Genomic DNA, 12,678 nt, shown 5'->3' with positions numbered 1-12,678 from the left:
CTCTTGCCTCAATTCTCTCTGAACGCCAATGCATCTTCCATTCAGCCACTAATATGATTTTCCTAAAGCATAGATCTAAGTTACTTCCCCCTACTCCCTTCCCAGCCCCACTCAATAAACTCCAGTGGCTTCTTCTTTTCTCAGGATTAAACACAAAAGGTTTTGTTTGGCATTTAAAGTCCTTCCTAACTCCTTCCTTTCAAGTCCTCTAATATCTTATTCCCTGGTAGGTACTTTCCTATTTAGTAACACTGGTCTTCTCACTGTTCCATGAGTAAGACATTTGGATGTTTTTTCTGGCTGTCCCCCATATCTGGAACTCCCTTTCTCTTTGGTTCTACTTATTGACTCCCTTAATTTTCTTTAAGGCCCAACTAAAATCCTCCACAGAAAGCCGTCTCCTATCATTCTTAATTCTAGTATCTTCTCCCTGTTAATTATTTCTTATTTATTCTGTATATAATTTGTTTAAAAAATATTTGATAATGTGGTCTCTCTCCCTTTAAATAGTGAACTGCTTGAGCTCAGATTTTGTATTTTGCACCTTGCCTATCATATGGTAGGCATTTAAATGTTAATTTATCAATAATCTAGAGGAAGGCAATGGGAATAGAAAAGAGCCTTGATTTCATTGAATATTAAAAGGAGCAGGGTCATCTGGTCTAGAGAAGAGAAGATTTAGGAAGGCCATGATATCATTTTTCAAATATTCAAAGGACTGTTTCAAATTCAAATTCAAAGGAAGAGGGATGAGACTTGTTCAGTTTGGCCCCAACAGACAAAATTGAGAGTGACAGATGGAAGTATTACAGTGATTAATTTAGTATTGTGAGACAAGTATTTTGTAAACCTTTAAGTACTATGTAAATGAGAGATTATTATATGAATTATAATTATTACTTGTATGGGAGAAACTGAATAACATACTCAAATAAATATGATATAGATTGTAACCTTAGAAGCGTATAAGAGAGTTGTAAACAAAATGCTGAATGAAAACTGAGGGAAGGAAGGTTATTTCCAGCTAGAACGAGAAGGAGTCAGCAGTTTTGTTGAAGGAGATGACATTGGAGTTGAGCCTTGAAGGATCGGCAGAGTTTCAAAAGACAGAAATGGAGATAAAGAAGGGACAGAAAACTGGAACCCATTCAAACCAATTCAAAGGAGCTGTTTGTTAAATTTTCCATGTGAGCATTTACACTTTGGAAATCAGGAAAGTCTACCAATCAGGGCTTGATTTACTGTTTTGTTGATTGTTAACTTAAAGTGACAGTACAAATATTCATAATACAGCTTAAATAAAAGCAAAGAAGAAGAAAAATGTGGCTAATTTGTGGGCATGTATATATGTCTGAAGAATAGTGAATATTCCAGTTTGGTTGAAGGAAAGAGTTTGTGGTAGGGAAGTAATTTTGAGAAAATATTGAAAAAGTTATTTTTTGGAAGTTCTTTAATGCCAGGATTAGGCATTTGGTCTTTATTTAGTATGTGACCTCTAAGTCCTCTTTTTGTGGCCCTTGTATAGTACTGAAGCTATGGGAATGTGAACACACATCTGGTAATTGAAAAGAGGAAAAAAGTAATAATAAAGTGCTCATTTTTGGGCAACAATGATGAAGATAATGGACAATAGCCAAGTCAGCCATATGCACTTGGCTCCCAAAATTAAACATGCACTGTACAATGCAGAACAAGAGAGGCAAGGACAATAAACCATTTAAAGACAAGAATGGAGTTTAATTCTAGAAGTGGTATAAAACAATGTAATAATGATGATAGCCAAGTCAGCTTTGTGCATGTATAATCCAAACAGGATGCAAATTGAAGTCATAAATAATATTTAATTTGTAATACCAATAGAGTCTAAAAAGTTATATTGACTAAAAAATTATTAGAATGAATCAAATGAAGATTCCTATATGCCTAGAATATTTAGTGGACCAAGGCAGAGTTAGAGGAGGAAAAAAAATCTATAATACAGTGTTTGAGTTAGAAATTGGATGAGAAGACTGTGATTTTCCAACTTGCATTTACAAAGAAAGAGACTGAAAATATTTACAAGGCCATTTAGCTAGATTAAAACAAATGAGAGAAGGCTTATTATTAAGAACTTATGATTAATGACATGAAATTCTTTTAAAGTAATTTTGTAAATACTCCATCCTGGAGATATTGTATACTCTCATCTGTCATTGAGCATCTAAATAGGATCATACAATGCCTAATATCAGAGATTGAAGGGATTTTAGAACAAAGGATACTAGAGTGCGAGAAACCCAGAAGTATAGAGCACACAAAATCAGAACTAGAGGAAACCATACAGATCATTGAGTCTGATCCCAGTATTTCACAGAAGGGGACATTGAGAACCAAAGAAATAAAATAATTTGACCAAGGTCATTCCTTCTAGGATGAGAAAGCTCAGGAATACTGACTTTATTTCTAGCTCAGTGCTCTCTCCAATACCGTTCTGCCTTCATCAGACAATGTTTTGCTGTCAATGACTATTTTCTTTCTTATGTTCTACTTTTTATGGTCTTGCATCTTAAATCCCACTAGTGCACCCTGTGTATTACATACATGTGCCTATTAGCAGCCATAAAAGGTGCCAAAAAAAGACTAATTGTGAAAGAACAGTCATTAATTTGTAGAATATTAAGTATGATTATGGGGAACGTTAAAGCCATTTCACACATTTAGGAGAAAGAATGACGAAATGCAAAGCTCGGGGAATGAAAAAAGAAAAGCAAAAATAAAGAGTAATTACTGATTTGAATAAAAAAATATAACAAAAACTAATAATGTTAAATAATGAAGGGGGAGGGTGACCGTCAATCTGGATCAGTGTGTTCACTTGACAAGGTAACACCATTTACGATGTAAAAACAGAATAGAACATAAGAGTTTAAGAAAATATATTGTATTTGGTTTCTACAAATGGAACAATGCTGTTCTTTACATAAAGCTGGGGCTGTGACAGTACAAAAGGTGTTGTTGAATGGGTGACTTCCCCTCCTCTCTCTTTTCACTCCTCCCCCATTTGGAATGCTTTGTATAGTCATTATATGCATGATGAATGTGGCTAGGTCCAGAAAGATAGTACAACTTCTTTTGCAATATCCAGCTGAACAAGAAGAGAGAAGTTAATAATGATTACTTCATATCAAAAGAAAGTACCTCCTAGGTAATTGAAAGTACATAGAGACCTTTGCTCTAGAAGCTTTCTTTCCAAGCTTGCTAAACTAATCAGTAGGGGAAAGATGACATTTTGTAATTCATTCAGCAAATTTTTATTAAGAGTCTGCTGAGGGTTGATTTGTTATCTACTCACCTTGGGCAAGACATTTCATCTCTTTGAATCTTAGAGTCCTTACCTGAAAAATGGGTAGAATAACATTTGCATTTAGTACTTCGCAGGGTTATTATGAGGATAATTTGAATAATAGATTCCTAGGGATAAAAGGGAACTGAGAGGACATGTAGTTCAATCTTTTCCCAAAGCATGAATACTCGTTGATAAAATCATTCATTCTTCATTTGATGAACTTCAGGGATAAAGATTTTGTTGTTGTTTCAGCCATTTCACTTTTCAGCCATTTCACTCATCTTGACTATGAAGTCATTTGGAATTTTCTTGGCAAAGATACTAGAGCAGTTTGCCATTTCCACCTTGGTCTTGCATCATTTTGCAGCTCATTTTGCAGATGAGGAAACTAAGGCAAACAGGGTTAAGTGATTTGCCCAGGATCATGCAGCTGGTAAGTATCTGACATAGAATTTGAACTCATCTTTCTGATGCTAGGCACGGGACTCTATTCATTGTTTATCTACTGCTACCCAGATATAAGAAAAATTTAGGCAAAATGATATAATTTCTTAAAACAGAGATAGAGGGCTGAATTTGAAATCAAAGGTCTTGGGTTTGAATTTGGACTCTGCTATGTTATATCTGTCTGATATCTTCAATTTTTTAAATTTTCAGCTCAAAATTATATGTAAATGCTCCCCCCTCAATGATATAAATATGAGGTATTATTATTCATCAGGTTCTGTGCTCAGCAGTAAAGGCAATATAAAGATGAATAAGAAACCATTTTTCCTGTCAACAAGTTTATGGTCCAGTTGAGGAGATAGAGTATATAAATAAGTAACAATAAAACAATTTAGAACATGATAAGTACATAGGAAAAGTGCAAAGGACTATTTGTGTTTCATTTTCTCTAAGTGAAATGAGTTGAGATGTTCTTCCTATTCACTTCAAAATGTTTCTGAATCTGGTTCTCTGGATTGGAATTCAGTGATCAAGGGAAAAATGATGACATCTCTTTTTTATCACATAACTGCCAACTCTTCTTCACATTTACTAAAATAAAACTGGAAAAAAAAGTACCAGCTCTGAGGAGACACTGATGTTAAGAAGCACTAGGATGTAGTGATTTTCTCACAAAAACCCTTTGAAAACCTTATAGCACTAGAGAAAGGTAAGTTATGGTTATTAATAGGCCTTCATTTTTCCAGATGGTGGGTGCAGTTCCCTTACCCTGCTTTGCCCAGATGTAGTGCTCTAAAGTATTGTAAGTCACCCTTCTCACTACAACAAATTTGAGTAATTATGGTAATGGAAAACAGGCATGGCATGGATGATGAAAATACATAAACTCCATTTTTCATCAATAATTTCAGTCTCTTTTCCCATAAGCCTTTTTTTGTCAGAGTTTCTCAGCAGTAATTGAAGTTACCCAGTGATCAAGTAGTATGAAGTCTTCCCTGAATAAATCTAAGTAGGACTTTAAGGTAAAACAAAGCAACCTCACCTCCCTCAAAAAAAACCCCAAAAAACAATGAAGCAAAAGAACCTGAAGAAGCAGACAGGAATTCTGACCTGTATGACTAGAGGTTGCAGGGTATGAGGATGTGACCCAGAGGGAAAAACAGGGAAGGATCACTTGCATACTAAGAGCTAAATAATAAGGCCCTTTCTATAGAGGACATTAAAACACTTGGGAGATACCAGCAACAATAACAACAATAGCTTGAATTTAAATAGAACTTTATAGAGACATGCAGAGCACTTTATTTAAGTTATCTCATGTTGTGAGATAATAATCCTGTGAGGTAGGTACTATGATTATCCAGCATTTAATAATAGTTAGCATTTATATAGCACTTTATGTAGCTCTATATACACAAATATATATTTATATAGCATGTTATAAAGTTATATATATGTATATATATAATATATATATATATATAAACACACACACATATATAGAAAGAGATATATAGCTCTATAAAATGCTTAAAAATGCTAGCTATCATTATGGTTTGTAAAACACTTTACAAATATTATCTCATTTGATTCTCAATCCACAACAATCCTGGGAGGGAGATGCTATTATCACACCCAGTATAGTTGAGGAAACTGAGGCAGACAGTAGTTAAGTGGCTTGAACAGGGTCACACAGGCAAGAAGTCAGAGGCTGTATTGAACTTAGGAAAAAAAATTAAAATATCATGACGTTTGCTATATGTATGTTTATTGATACAATATTTGGAGTGTGTATCAATCCTAGAAATGTAATTACCTCTTTCAGTGTTGGCAAAAAGAACTATTTGGAAAATGTGGATTGTTAAAATTAGATTCTGAGTAACTTAAGATAAAAGGCTCTTCATTTTAAAAATATTTTATTTTTTCAATTATATGTAAAAACAAATTTTAACATTCTTTTTATTTTTTAATTCCAAATTATCTCTCTCTCTTTTTTTCCTCCCCTCTCATTAAGAAGGCAAGAAACTTGATCTAGGTAGAAACATGCAGTCATGCAAAATATTTTAACATCAGTCATCTTATGAAAGAAAGCACAGATAACCTCCCTTCCAAAAAAATAAAAACAACAAAAAAACCAGCACAAGGAAAAAAAGCATACTTCCATCTTTATTTAGACTCTACCAGTTCTTTCTCTGAGGGATAATGCATTTTTCATCATTAAATCTTTCATAATTATCTCAGATCATTATATTACTGAAAATGGCTGTTACTCACAGCTGATCATCACACAATATTGCTGTTACTGTCTTCTTGGTTCACTTTATTATGTATCAATTCATATAAGTCTTTCTAGGTTTTTCTAAAAGCATATTGCTTGTCATGTCTTATGGTACAATAGCATTCCATCAGTCATACACCCACATTTTCTTCAGCTATTCCACAATTGATGGGCATCCCCTTATTTTCCATTTCTTTGACACCACAAAAAAAGAGCTAGTACAATTTTTGTACACATATATATGGATATATGTACATATCCATATATCCATATATATCTATATATAACATGTATGTATATATACATGTTCTTTAGTGTCCCATTTTCCCAATGTTTCCTCTAATATTTGCCATTTCCCTCTTCTGCCATATTAGCCATGCTGATAGGTGTGAGGTGCAATCTTAGAGTTGATTTAGTTTGCATTTCTCTAGTCAATAATGATTTAGATAATTTTTTATTTGATTATTGATAGCTTTAATTTTTTCATTTCATATTCACTGAGTATCACTTGGTGAATGATTTGTATTCTTGTAGATTTGATGCATTTCTCTCCATATATGAGAAATGATGTTTTTATCAGAGAAAATGGCTGAAATTTTTTTCATAGTGTGTTTTTCTCCATCCTTTCTTTCCCATTTGTCCTTCTTTCTCTCTACTTTCAATTCCTATTTCCTCAAATCTGTTTTCCTTCTGACTATACCTCCCTTTATCCCATCTTCCTCTTATTGTAAAGTTCATTCATAGAAGCCTCTTATGAGATAATTTATTTTTTTACCTATCCCTTCCCCCACTTCTCGCCCTTTCTCACCCTTTAATTTTATTTTTTAAGACATTTTCTCATCATATTCACTTCATATTGCTGCCTGCTATGTATATTCTCCATGTAACTGCCCTAAAACTGATAAAGTTATTATGAGTTACAAGTATCTTCCTATGTAAGAAGAAAAATAGTTAAACCTTATTTTTCCCCTGTGATTTCTCTTTCCTTTTTACATTTTTATATTTCTCTTAATTTTCGTATTTGAAAGCCAAATTTTCTATTCAGGGCTGGTCTTTTCATTAGGAATGCTTGAAAGCCCTCAATTTCATTTAATGTCCATTTTCTCTCCACATGAATATATTTATTTCTCAGAAGATGATTCTTGATTGTAATCCTAAATTGTTTGCCCTCAAATATCATATTCCAAGCCCTCTGATCCGTTACCATAGAAGCTGCTAAATCTCATATTATCTTGACTGTGAATTCAAAATACTTGAATTGGTTTTTTTCTAGCAACTTGCAATATTTTCTGCTTCATTTGTGCAGGAGGCATGAGAGCCACCACAAGGCTGGTCAAAGATAGAGTATCTCTTTTCCAGTTTTTCTCAGCCCTTAAATACTTATTACAATTATGTCATGTGTACAATTATATACTGAATAAGTGTGAATTAGAGAAGTTCTAAGTTCTAAGTATATATGTAAACTAGAGAACCACTATCTCATCAATTCCACTGAGTTAACACCTTGTTTCAAGTATACTTCTCCAGAGTTCAGGCCCTTTACACTCTGCATTTGAAAATTCACTTGTATTTCCATCAGTGTGCTTTTCAGAATTACTCAACATCTGTTCATGATTTATTGGTAAGCAAGCACCTGATATATTGGGAGCAGATATGGCAGATCAAATATGGATTGTCCTTGGAAGTGGGGAATTTTGTCAGCAAGTGAATAGGGAAATACAACAAATGACCCAATATTACTTTCTAAATACATGTGGTTATTAAGGTTTCTCCTTATACCCTTTTGAGCTCTTCCAATAACTTTTTTTGGTACAGGAGGTTATTTCACATTTTTCTTTTGAAGTTTTGGATGTAGCTGTTTTGACTTTATTGTCTTCTTCCAAGTTTGTGTTTTCACCTTCCTTGTCACCAGAGTAATGTTCTATAGTTAGGTCCTTTTTGTTTGCTTATTTTCCCAGCTTATTTATTGACTTTTAACTTTATGTTAAAGGGGCACTATCCAAGTGTCAGGTTTTTTGTGCTACTATTTTCAGACCTAGTTTGGGGGGCAGGGTAGGAGTAGAGAAGTTTTCAGTTCTTTTAAAGTGATATAATGTGACTAGAGATGTGGTCACTGCTCTCCTGGCCTGTGCCCTTATCTGTGAGAGATCACAGGATGATTTTCTTCCCTGGGATGCAACCAGAGTCACTGCTCCCCTTGGTCTACATACACTAGTGTGTTAGTCTCCTTATTATCATAGGATGTGACCAGGAACTGTGTGTGGGCCACAGAAACCTATGTTTAGTGCCAGAACGGATTTGCTATAATCTCCTTCTGACTGATTGTTGGACTCCCTTACCATATGTGGGCTGAGAGGTCCAAAACCACTGCCACTGATTCAGTCACCCCCTAAGGCCTGCCACTAGATTGTGTTCCAATCCCATCTCAGTGAGACAGACTTTTCCTGCTAACCCTATAAGTTGTCTTTAATGGAAAATTGTTTCATCTCATCCCTTTGTTGGTTCTATCACTTTAGAATTTCTTTTGAAGTGTTTTTAAAATTCATTTGGAGGGGGGATTTGGGAGAGCTCAGGTGAGAAATTGCCTTTACTTCACCATTTTGGCTCCCTACATGGCTCTTCTAAGGTCTCACACAGGCACACATAGACACACACGGATACACACACACACACACACACACACACACACACACACACACACACACATCATTTTTCCTTGCTTCTAAGCTCTTTCTCTCTTATTCCCTGGGTAAAATAATTAAAAATTAATTTTTAAAATTACTCAACTCTCATAAACTCCTCAGGGGAAGGATTTTTTTTTTTACTGAAGGCTTTAATTTTTAGGATACAAGCATATTTACATAATACAGTGTTAGTTGCTGAATTTATCGTTTACCTTCCACAGGTCAGTTTATCTGATAAAGAAGGTCACTATCTGTGACCCATCAGCACTTATCAGGAAGTTTTGGGATGTACCATTTCTCTTAAAATATTGAGGGAATCAAAATTTCCATGCAAAATTTTATAAGACAATCAATTCTTTTTCTAAGGAGCTAGCTCTTCATCTTTCCTTTTCTTTTTTGTTTGTGACATGCTATTCAAGAATCACAGAATCTTAAAATTAAAAGAGCTTTCAAAGACCATCCTGGCAGGCAATATCTGACCAAGAATCTCCTTTATATTATTAAGTTGACAAGCAGTCAACAAATCTATTGTGACAATCAAATGACAATATTTTTAAGTGCTTTGTCAACTTTAAAGTGCTACATAAATGCTAGCTATTATATTGCAGTATGATATAAATGATAAAATAATAAAATGTAAAAAATATGATAATTAACCTAATTAAATACTTATGAAGTACCTTTTAGATACTCATAACCTGTGCTAAAATGAAAGAGAACCTATGGATCAACTAGTATAACTTTACTATTTTTCAAATGAGGCAACTATAAGCCAAGAAAAGTTGAGATTTACTTAAAGTTGCTGATGGTAGGGGGTAGCTGTGACAATTTCTTAAAATCAGATAACAAAGAAGTTTGCTACATTGATTGCCTCTTCATTTCATTTGAATAGGGCTACTGATGGCCTAATTTCAATATTGCTGAATTGTCAGAGAAAAGGGAAAGCTGAGGAGAGAGAGAGAAATGGAAGAATGATTGGTCAGAACACATACAACATTCATCAATTAAATTTATCATATTCTATGGATGTGGTTTATGGTACCCCCAAACAATTATAATACTAAATCAGGGGTCACTGATCACAGATCATCATAACAGATATAATAATCATAAAAATTTGAAATAGTGTAAGAATTACCAAAATGTGATACAGAAATATGATGTGAGCACATGCTGTTAGGGAAAAGGCATCAATAGATTATTTCAGTATAAGGTTGTCACATATCATTGATTTATTTTTAAAAAACTCTCCACAGTATTTGTGAAATGCAATAAAATGATCCTACCTGGATCAAACATAAAATGCTTTGTTTGGCATTTAAAGCCCTTCACAACTGGCCCCTTTCTCTCTTTCCAGTGTTCTTATCCCTTAGTTTTCTTCACATACTTTATGATCTAGGTACACTGATCTCCTTACTATTCCTCACATACTTCATCTCCAGATTTGGGACATTTACACTGGCTAATATGGATTCTTGGACTTCTAATCCTCCTCTTTTCTAACTCTTAGTTTTCTTTAGGACTCAATTCAAATTTAATCTTCTTCAGGAGGACTTTCTCTGTCCCATTCCTCCACTGCTAATTTTCCCCCTTTAAATTTACCTTCCATTTTCATTGTATAATGATGCACACACCCACATACATACACACAGTTATTTGCATGTTGTCTTCTTCATTAGGATGTCAGTTTTTTGAGGACAAGGGCTATGTCTTTGCTTTTGTTTGCATCTCCAGCATAATGCTAACCCATATATGCTTGTTAACTGATACAAAGCCTGGAACATAATAGATAATTAATAGATGCTTTTTGATAGATTTTCTACTTAATAAATGCTTTGTGATAGATTTTGTTAGAAGGTCAATTAAGTCAAAAAGCATTTAAGTGCCTACTATGTTCCAGGCATATATTCCTGTGTTCTGGGGACAGGAGGAAAAGCAAAACACAACTCTTACTTTTTTTTTTATAACTTTTTATTGACAGAGCCCATGCCTGGGTAATTTTTTTTACAATATTATCCCTTGCACTCATTTCTGTTCCGACTTTTCCCTTCCCTCCCTTCACCCCTTCCCCCAGATGGCAAGCAGTCCTATACATACAACCCTTACTCTTAAGGAGCACACAATCTAATGGCAGGATTGAATTAGATGGCCTCCAAGGTCTATTATTTTATTTTTTATACAGAGATACAGAACTAGACTCGGAAGGGTGTGCCAGAGGGTAGAATTCTTTGAGAGAGAATACTTCTCATCCCTGACTGAGTTTGCAAAGTAATTAACTCTTACTCACCCATATAAGATCACAGGTTTCCTAACTATCAAAAAACTATTAAAATGGAATATGCTGCCTTGATGGGGGAAGGCTTAGCAGGCTTTCATATGTAGAGGCATTCAAGTGGAGACTGGTTTTATCAGGAATATTGGGGGAAGCACTATCTGTTCAAGTATTGATTAGACTGCATTACTTGGGAGTCCCTGTGATGTCAGGATTCTGTAACCTTCCTCTCTGAGATATTGTGAATAGCATAGGTGACCTAACATCTATAATCAACTCAAACTGAGTGCCAGAGCTACACCAGCAGGTGTAGAACAACAGAGTAGCTATCATACTGGCAATAGGAGACTTCCCAAGGGTCAAATCTTTCCAAAAGTTGACTGCTTCAGGAGGTACTGAGTACCTCTTTCATGTATTAGGTCTTTAAATATATATATAAAATGTGTGCATATATATATTATATATGTCTCTTCATTCAAGCTCTGCTTGATCTTTATAATTTTATTACATTCACTTTTGATTTTTTTGGTGTGTCATTATTATTCCCATCTACATTGTGGTAATTATTGTGTATATTGTTTTCTTGGTTCTGCATTGCTCTCTATCAGTTCATACAGATCTTTCCATACTTTTGTTTTTATCATACACATCATTTCCTGAAGCATTAATTGGCTTTGAGAAGACCTAGATGATCAATAGTCAGAGATAGTGTAAAGATGATTACTTTTCAGGTATGGATCAAATTAAGTGGCTTAAGGGGTGAAAATGTTTTATGCTTAGAGGTATAAAAGACCTTAAGGATCATCAAGGCCAAATTTCTCATTTTATAGATGAAGAAATTGAGGCTCAATAGGGTCAAGTGACTTGCCCATCATTGTTTATGTGGTTAAAGGCCTGAGACAAGGATTCAAACCATTATCTTCCAGGCTCCAAGTCCAATGCTCTATCATTGTGTCTTGTTTCTAAATACAAGATTCTTTGATTTTGTGAGAACTAAGTTTTTATCCCAAATCTGCCAAGTCATCAAGTCTTTATTGAATTCCTACAGTGTGCCAAGCACTGTGCTAAACACTGAGGATACCAAAAATGACAAAACAAAAACAAAAAACAATTCCTACCCTCAAGACCTCAAAATCTAAAGGGGAAAGATATTATATAAACCATTATGTACAAACAAGAAAAATACATGAGAAATTGTAGGCAATCAAATAGAGAAGGCACTAGCAGTAAAGAAAATTAGAAAAACTTTCAGGGAGAAGGTGGATTTTGATTGGCTCCTGAAGGGAATCAGGGAAAATAAAGATGAAAAGGGAGAGAATTTCAGGGATAGGGCACAGCCAGAGAAAATGTACAGATTTACAAGAAGGAGTGTTATGTGGGAGGAACACTGTCAACACTTGATTTTGAGCATCAATTTATCTCTGAGCCTCAAAAATTTCCCACATCCAGAAAGACTTGCTAGCATTTTTTTTGCTTTGGTTTGATTTTTACCCAACATTCACACTCACCTTAGAGAGTTTAGTGCTCATTTGATTATCACTAATTATTTAGATTGATTGTGGTCCTTTACCAGAGAAAAAGACTCAAATGTCCTCCACTTTTGGAGATAGCTTTGGTGTATGTGGCTTCTTTCTTTTGAAACCCAGAGGTAAGAGATATGTTTTCAATGGTA

This window comes from Antechinus flavipes, chromosome 2 (assembly GCF_016432865.1).
Source record: "Antechinus flavipes isolate AdamAnt ecotype Samford, QLD, Australia chromosome 2, AdamAnt_v2, whole genome shotgun sequence".
NCBI classification, from domain to species: Eukaryota; Metazoa; Chordata; class Mammalia; order Dasyuromorphia; family Dasyuridae; genus Antechinus; species Antechinus flavipes.
The sequence above is the reverse complement of the archived record's forward strand: the minus strand, read 5'-3'. Positions refer to the sequence as shown.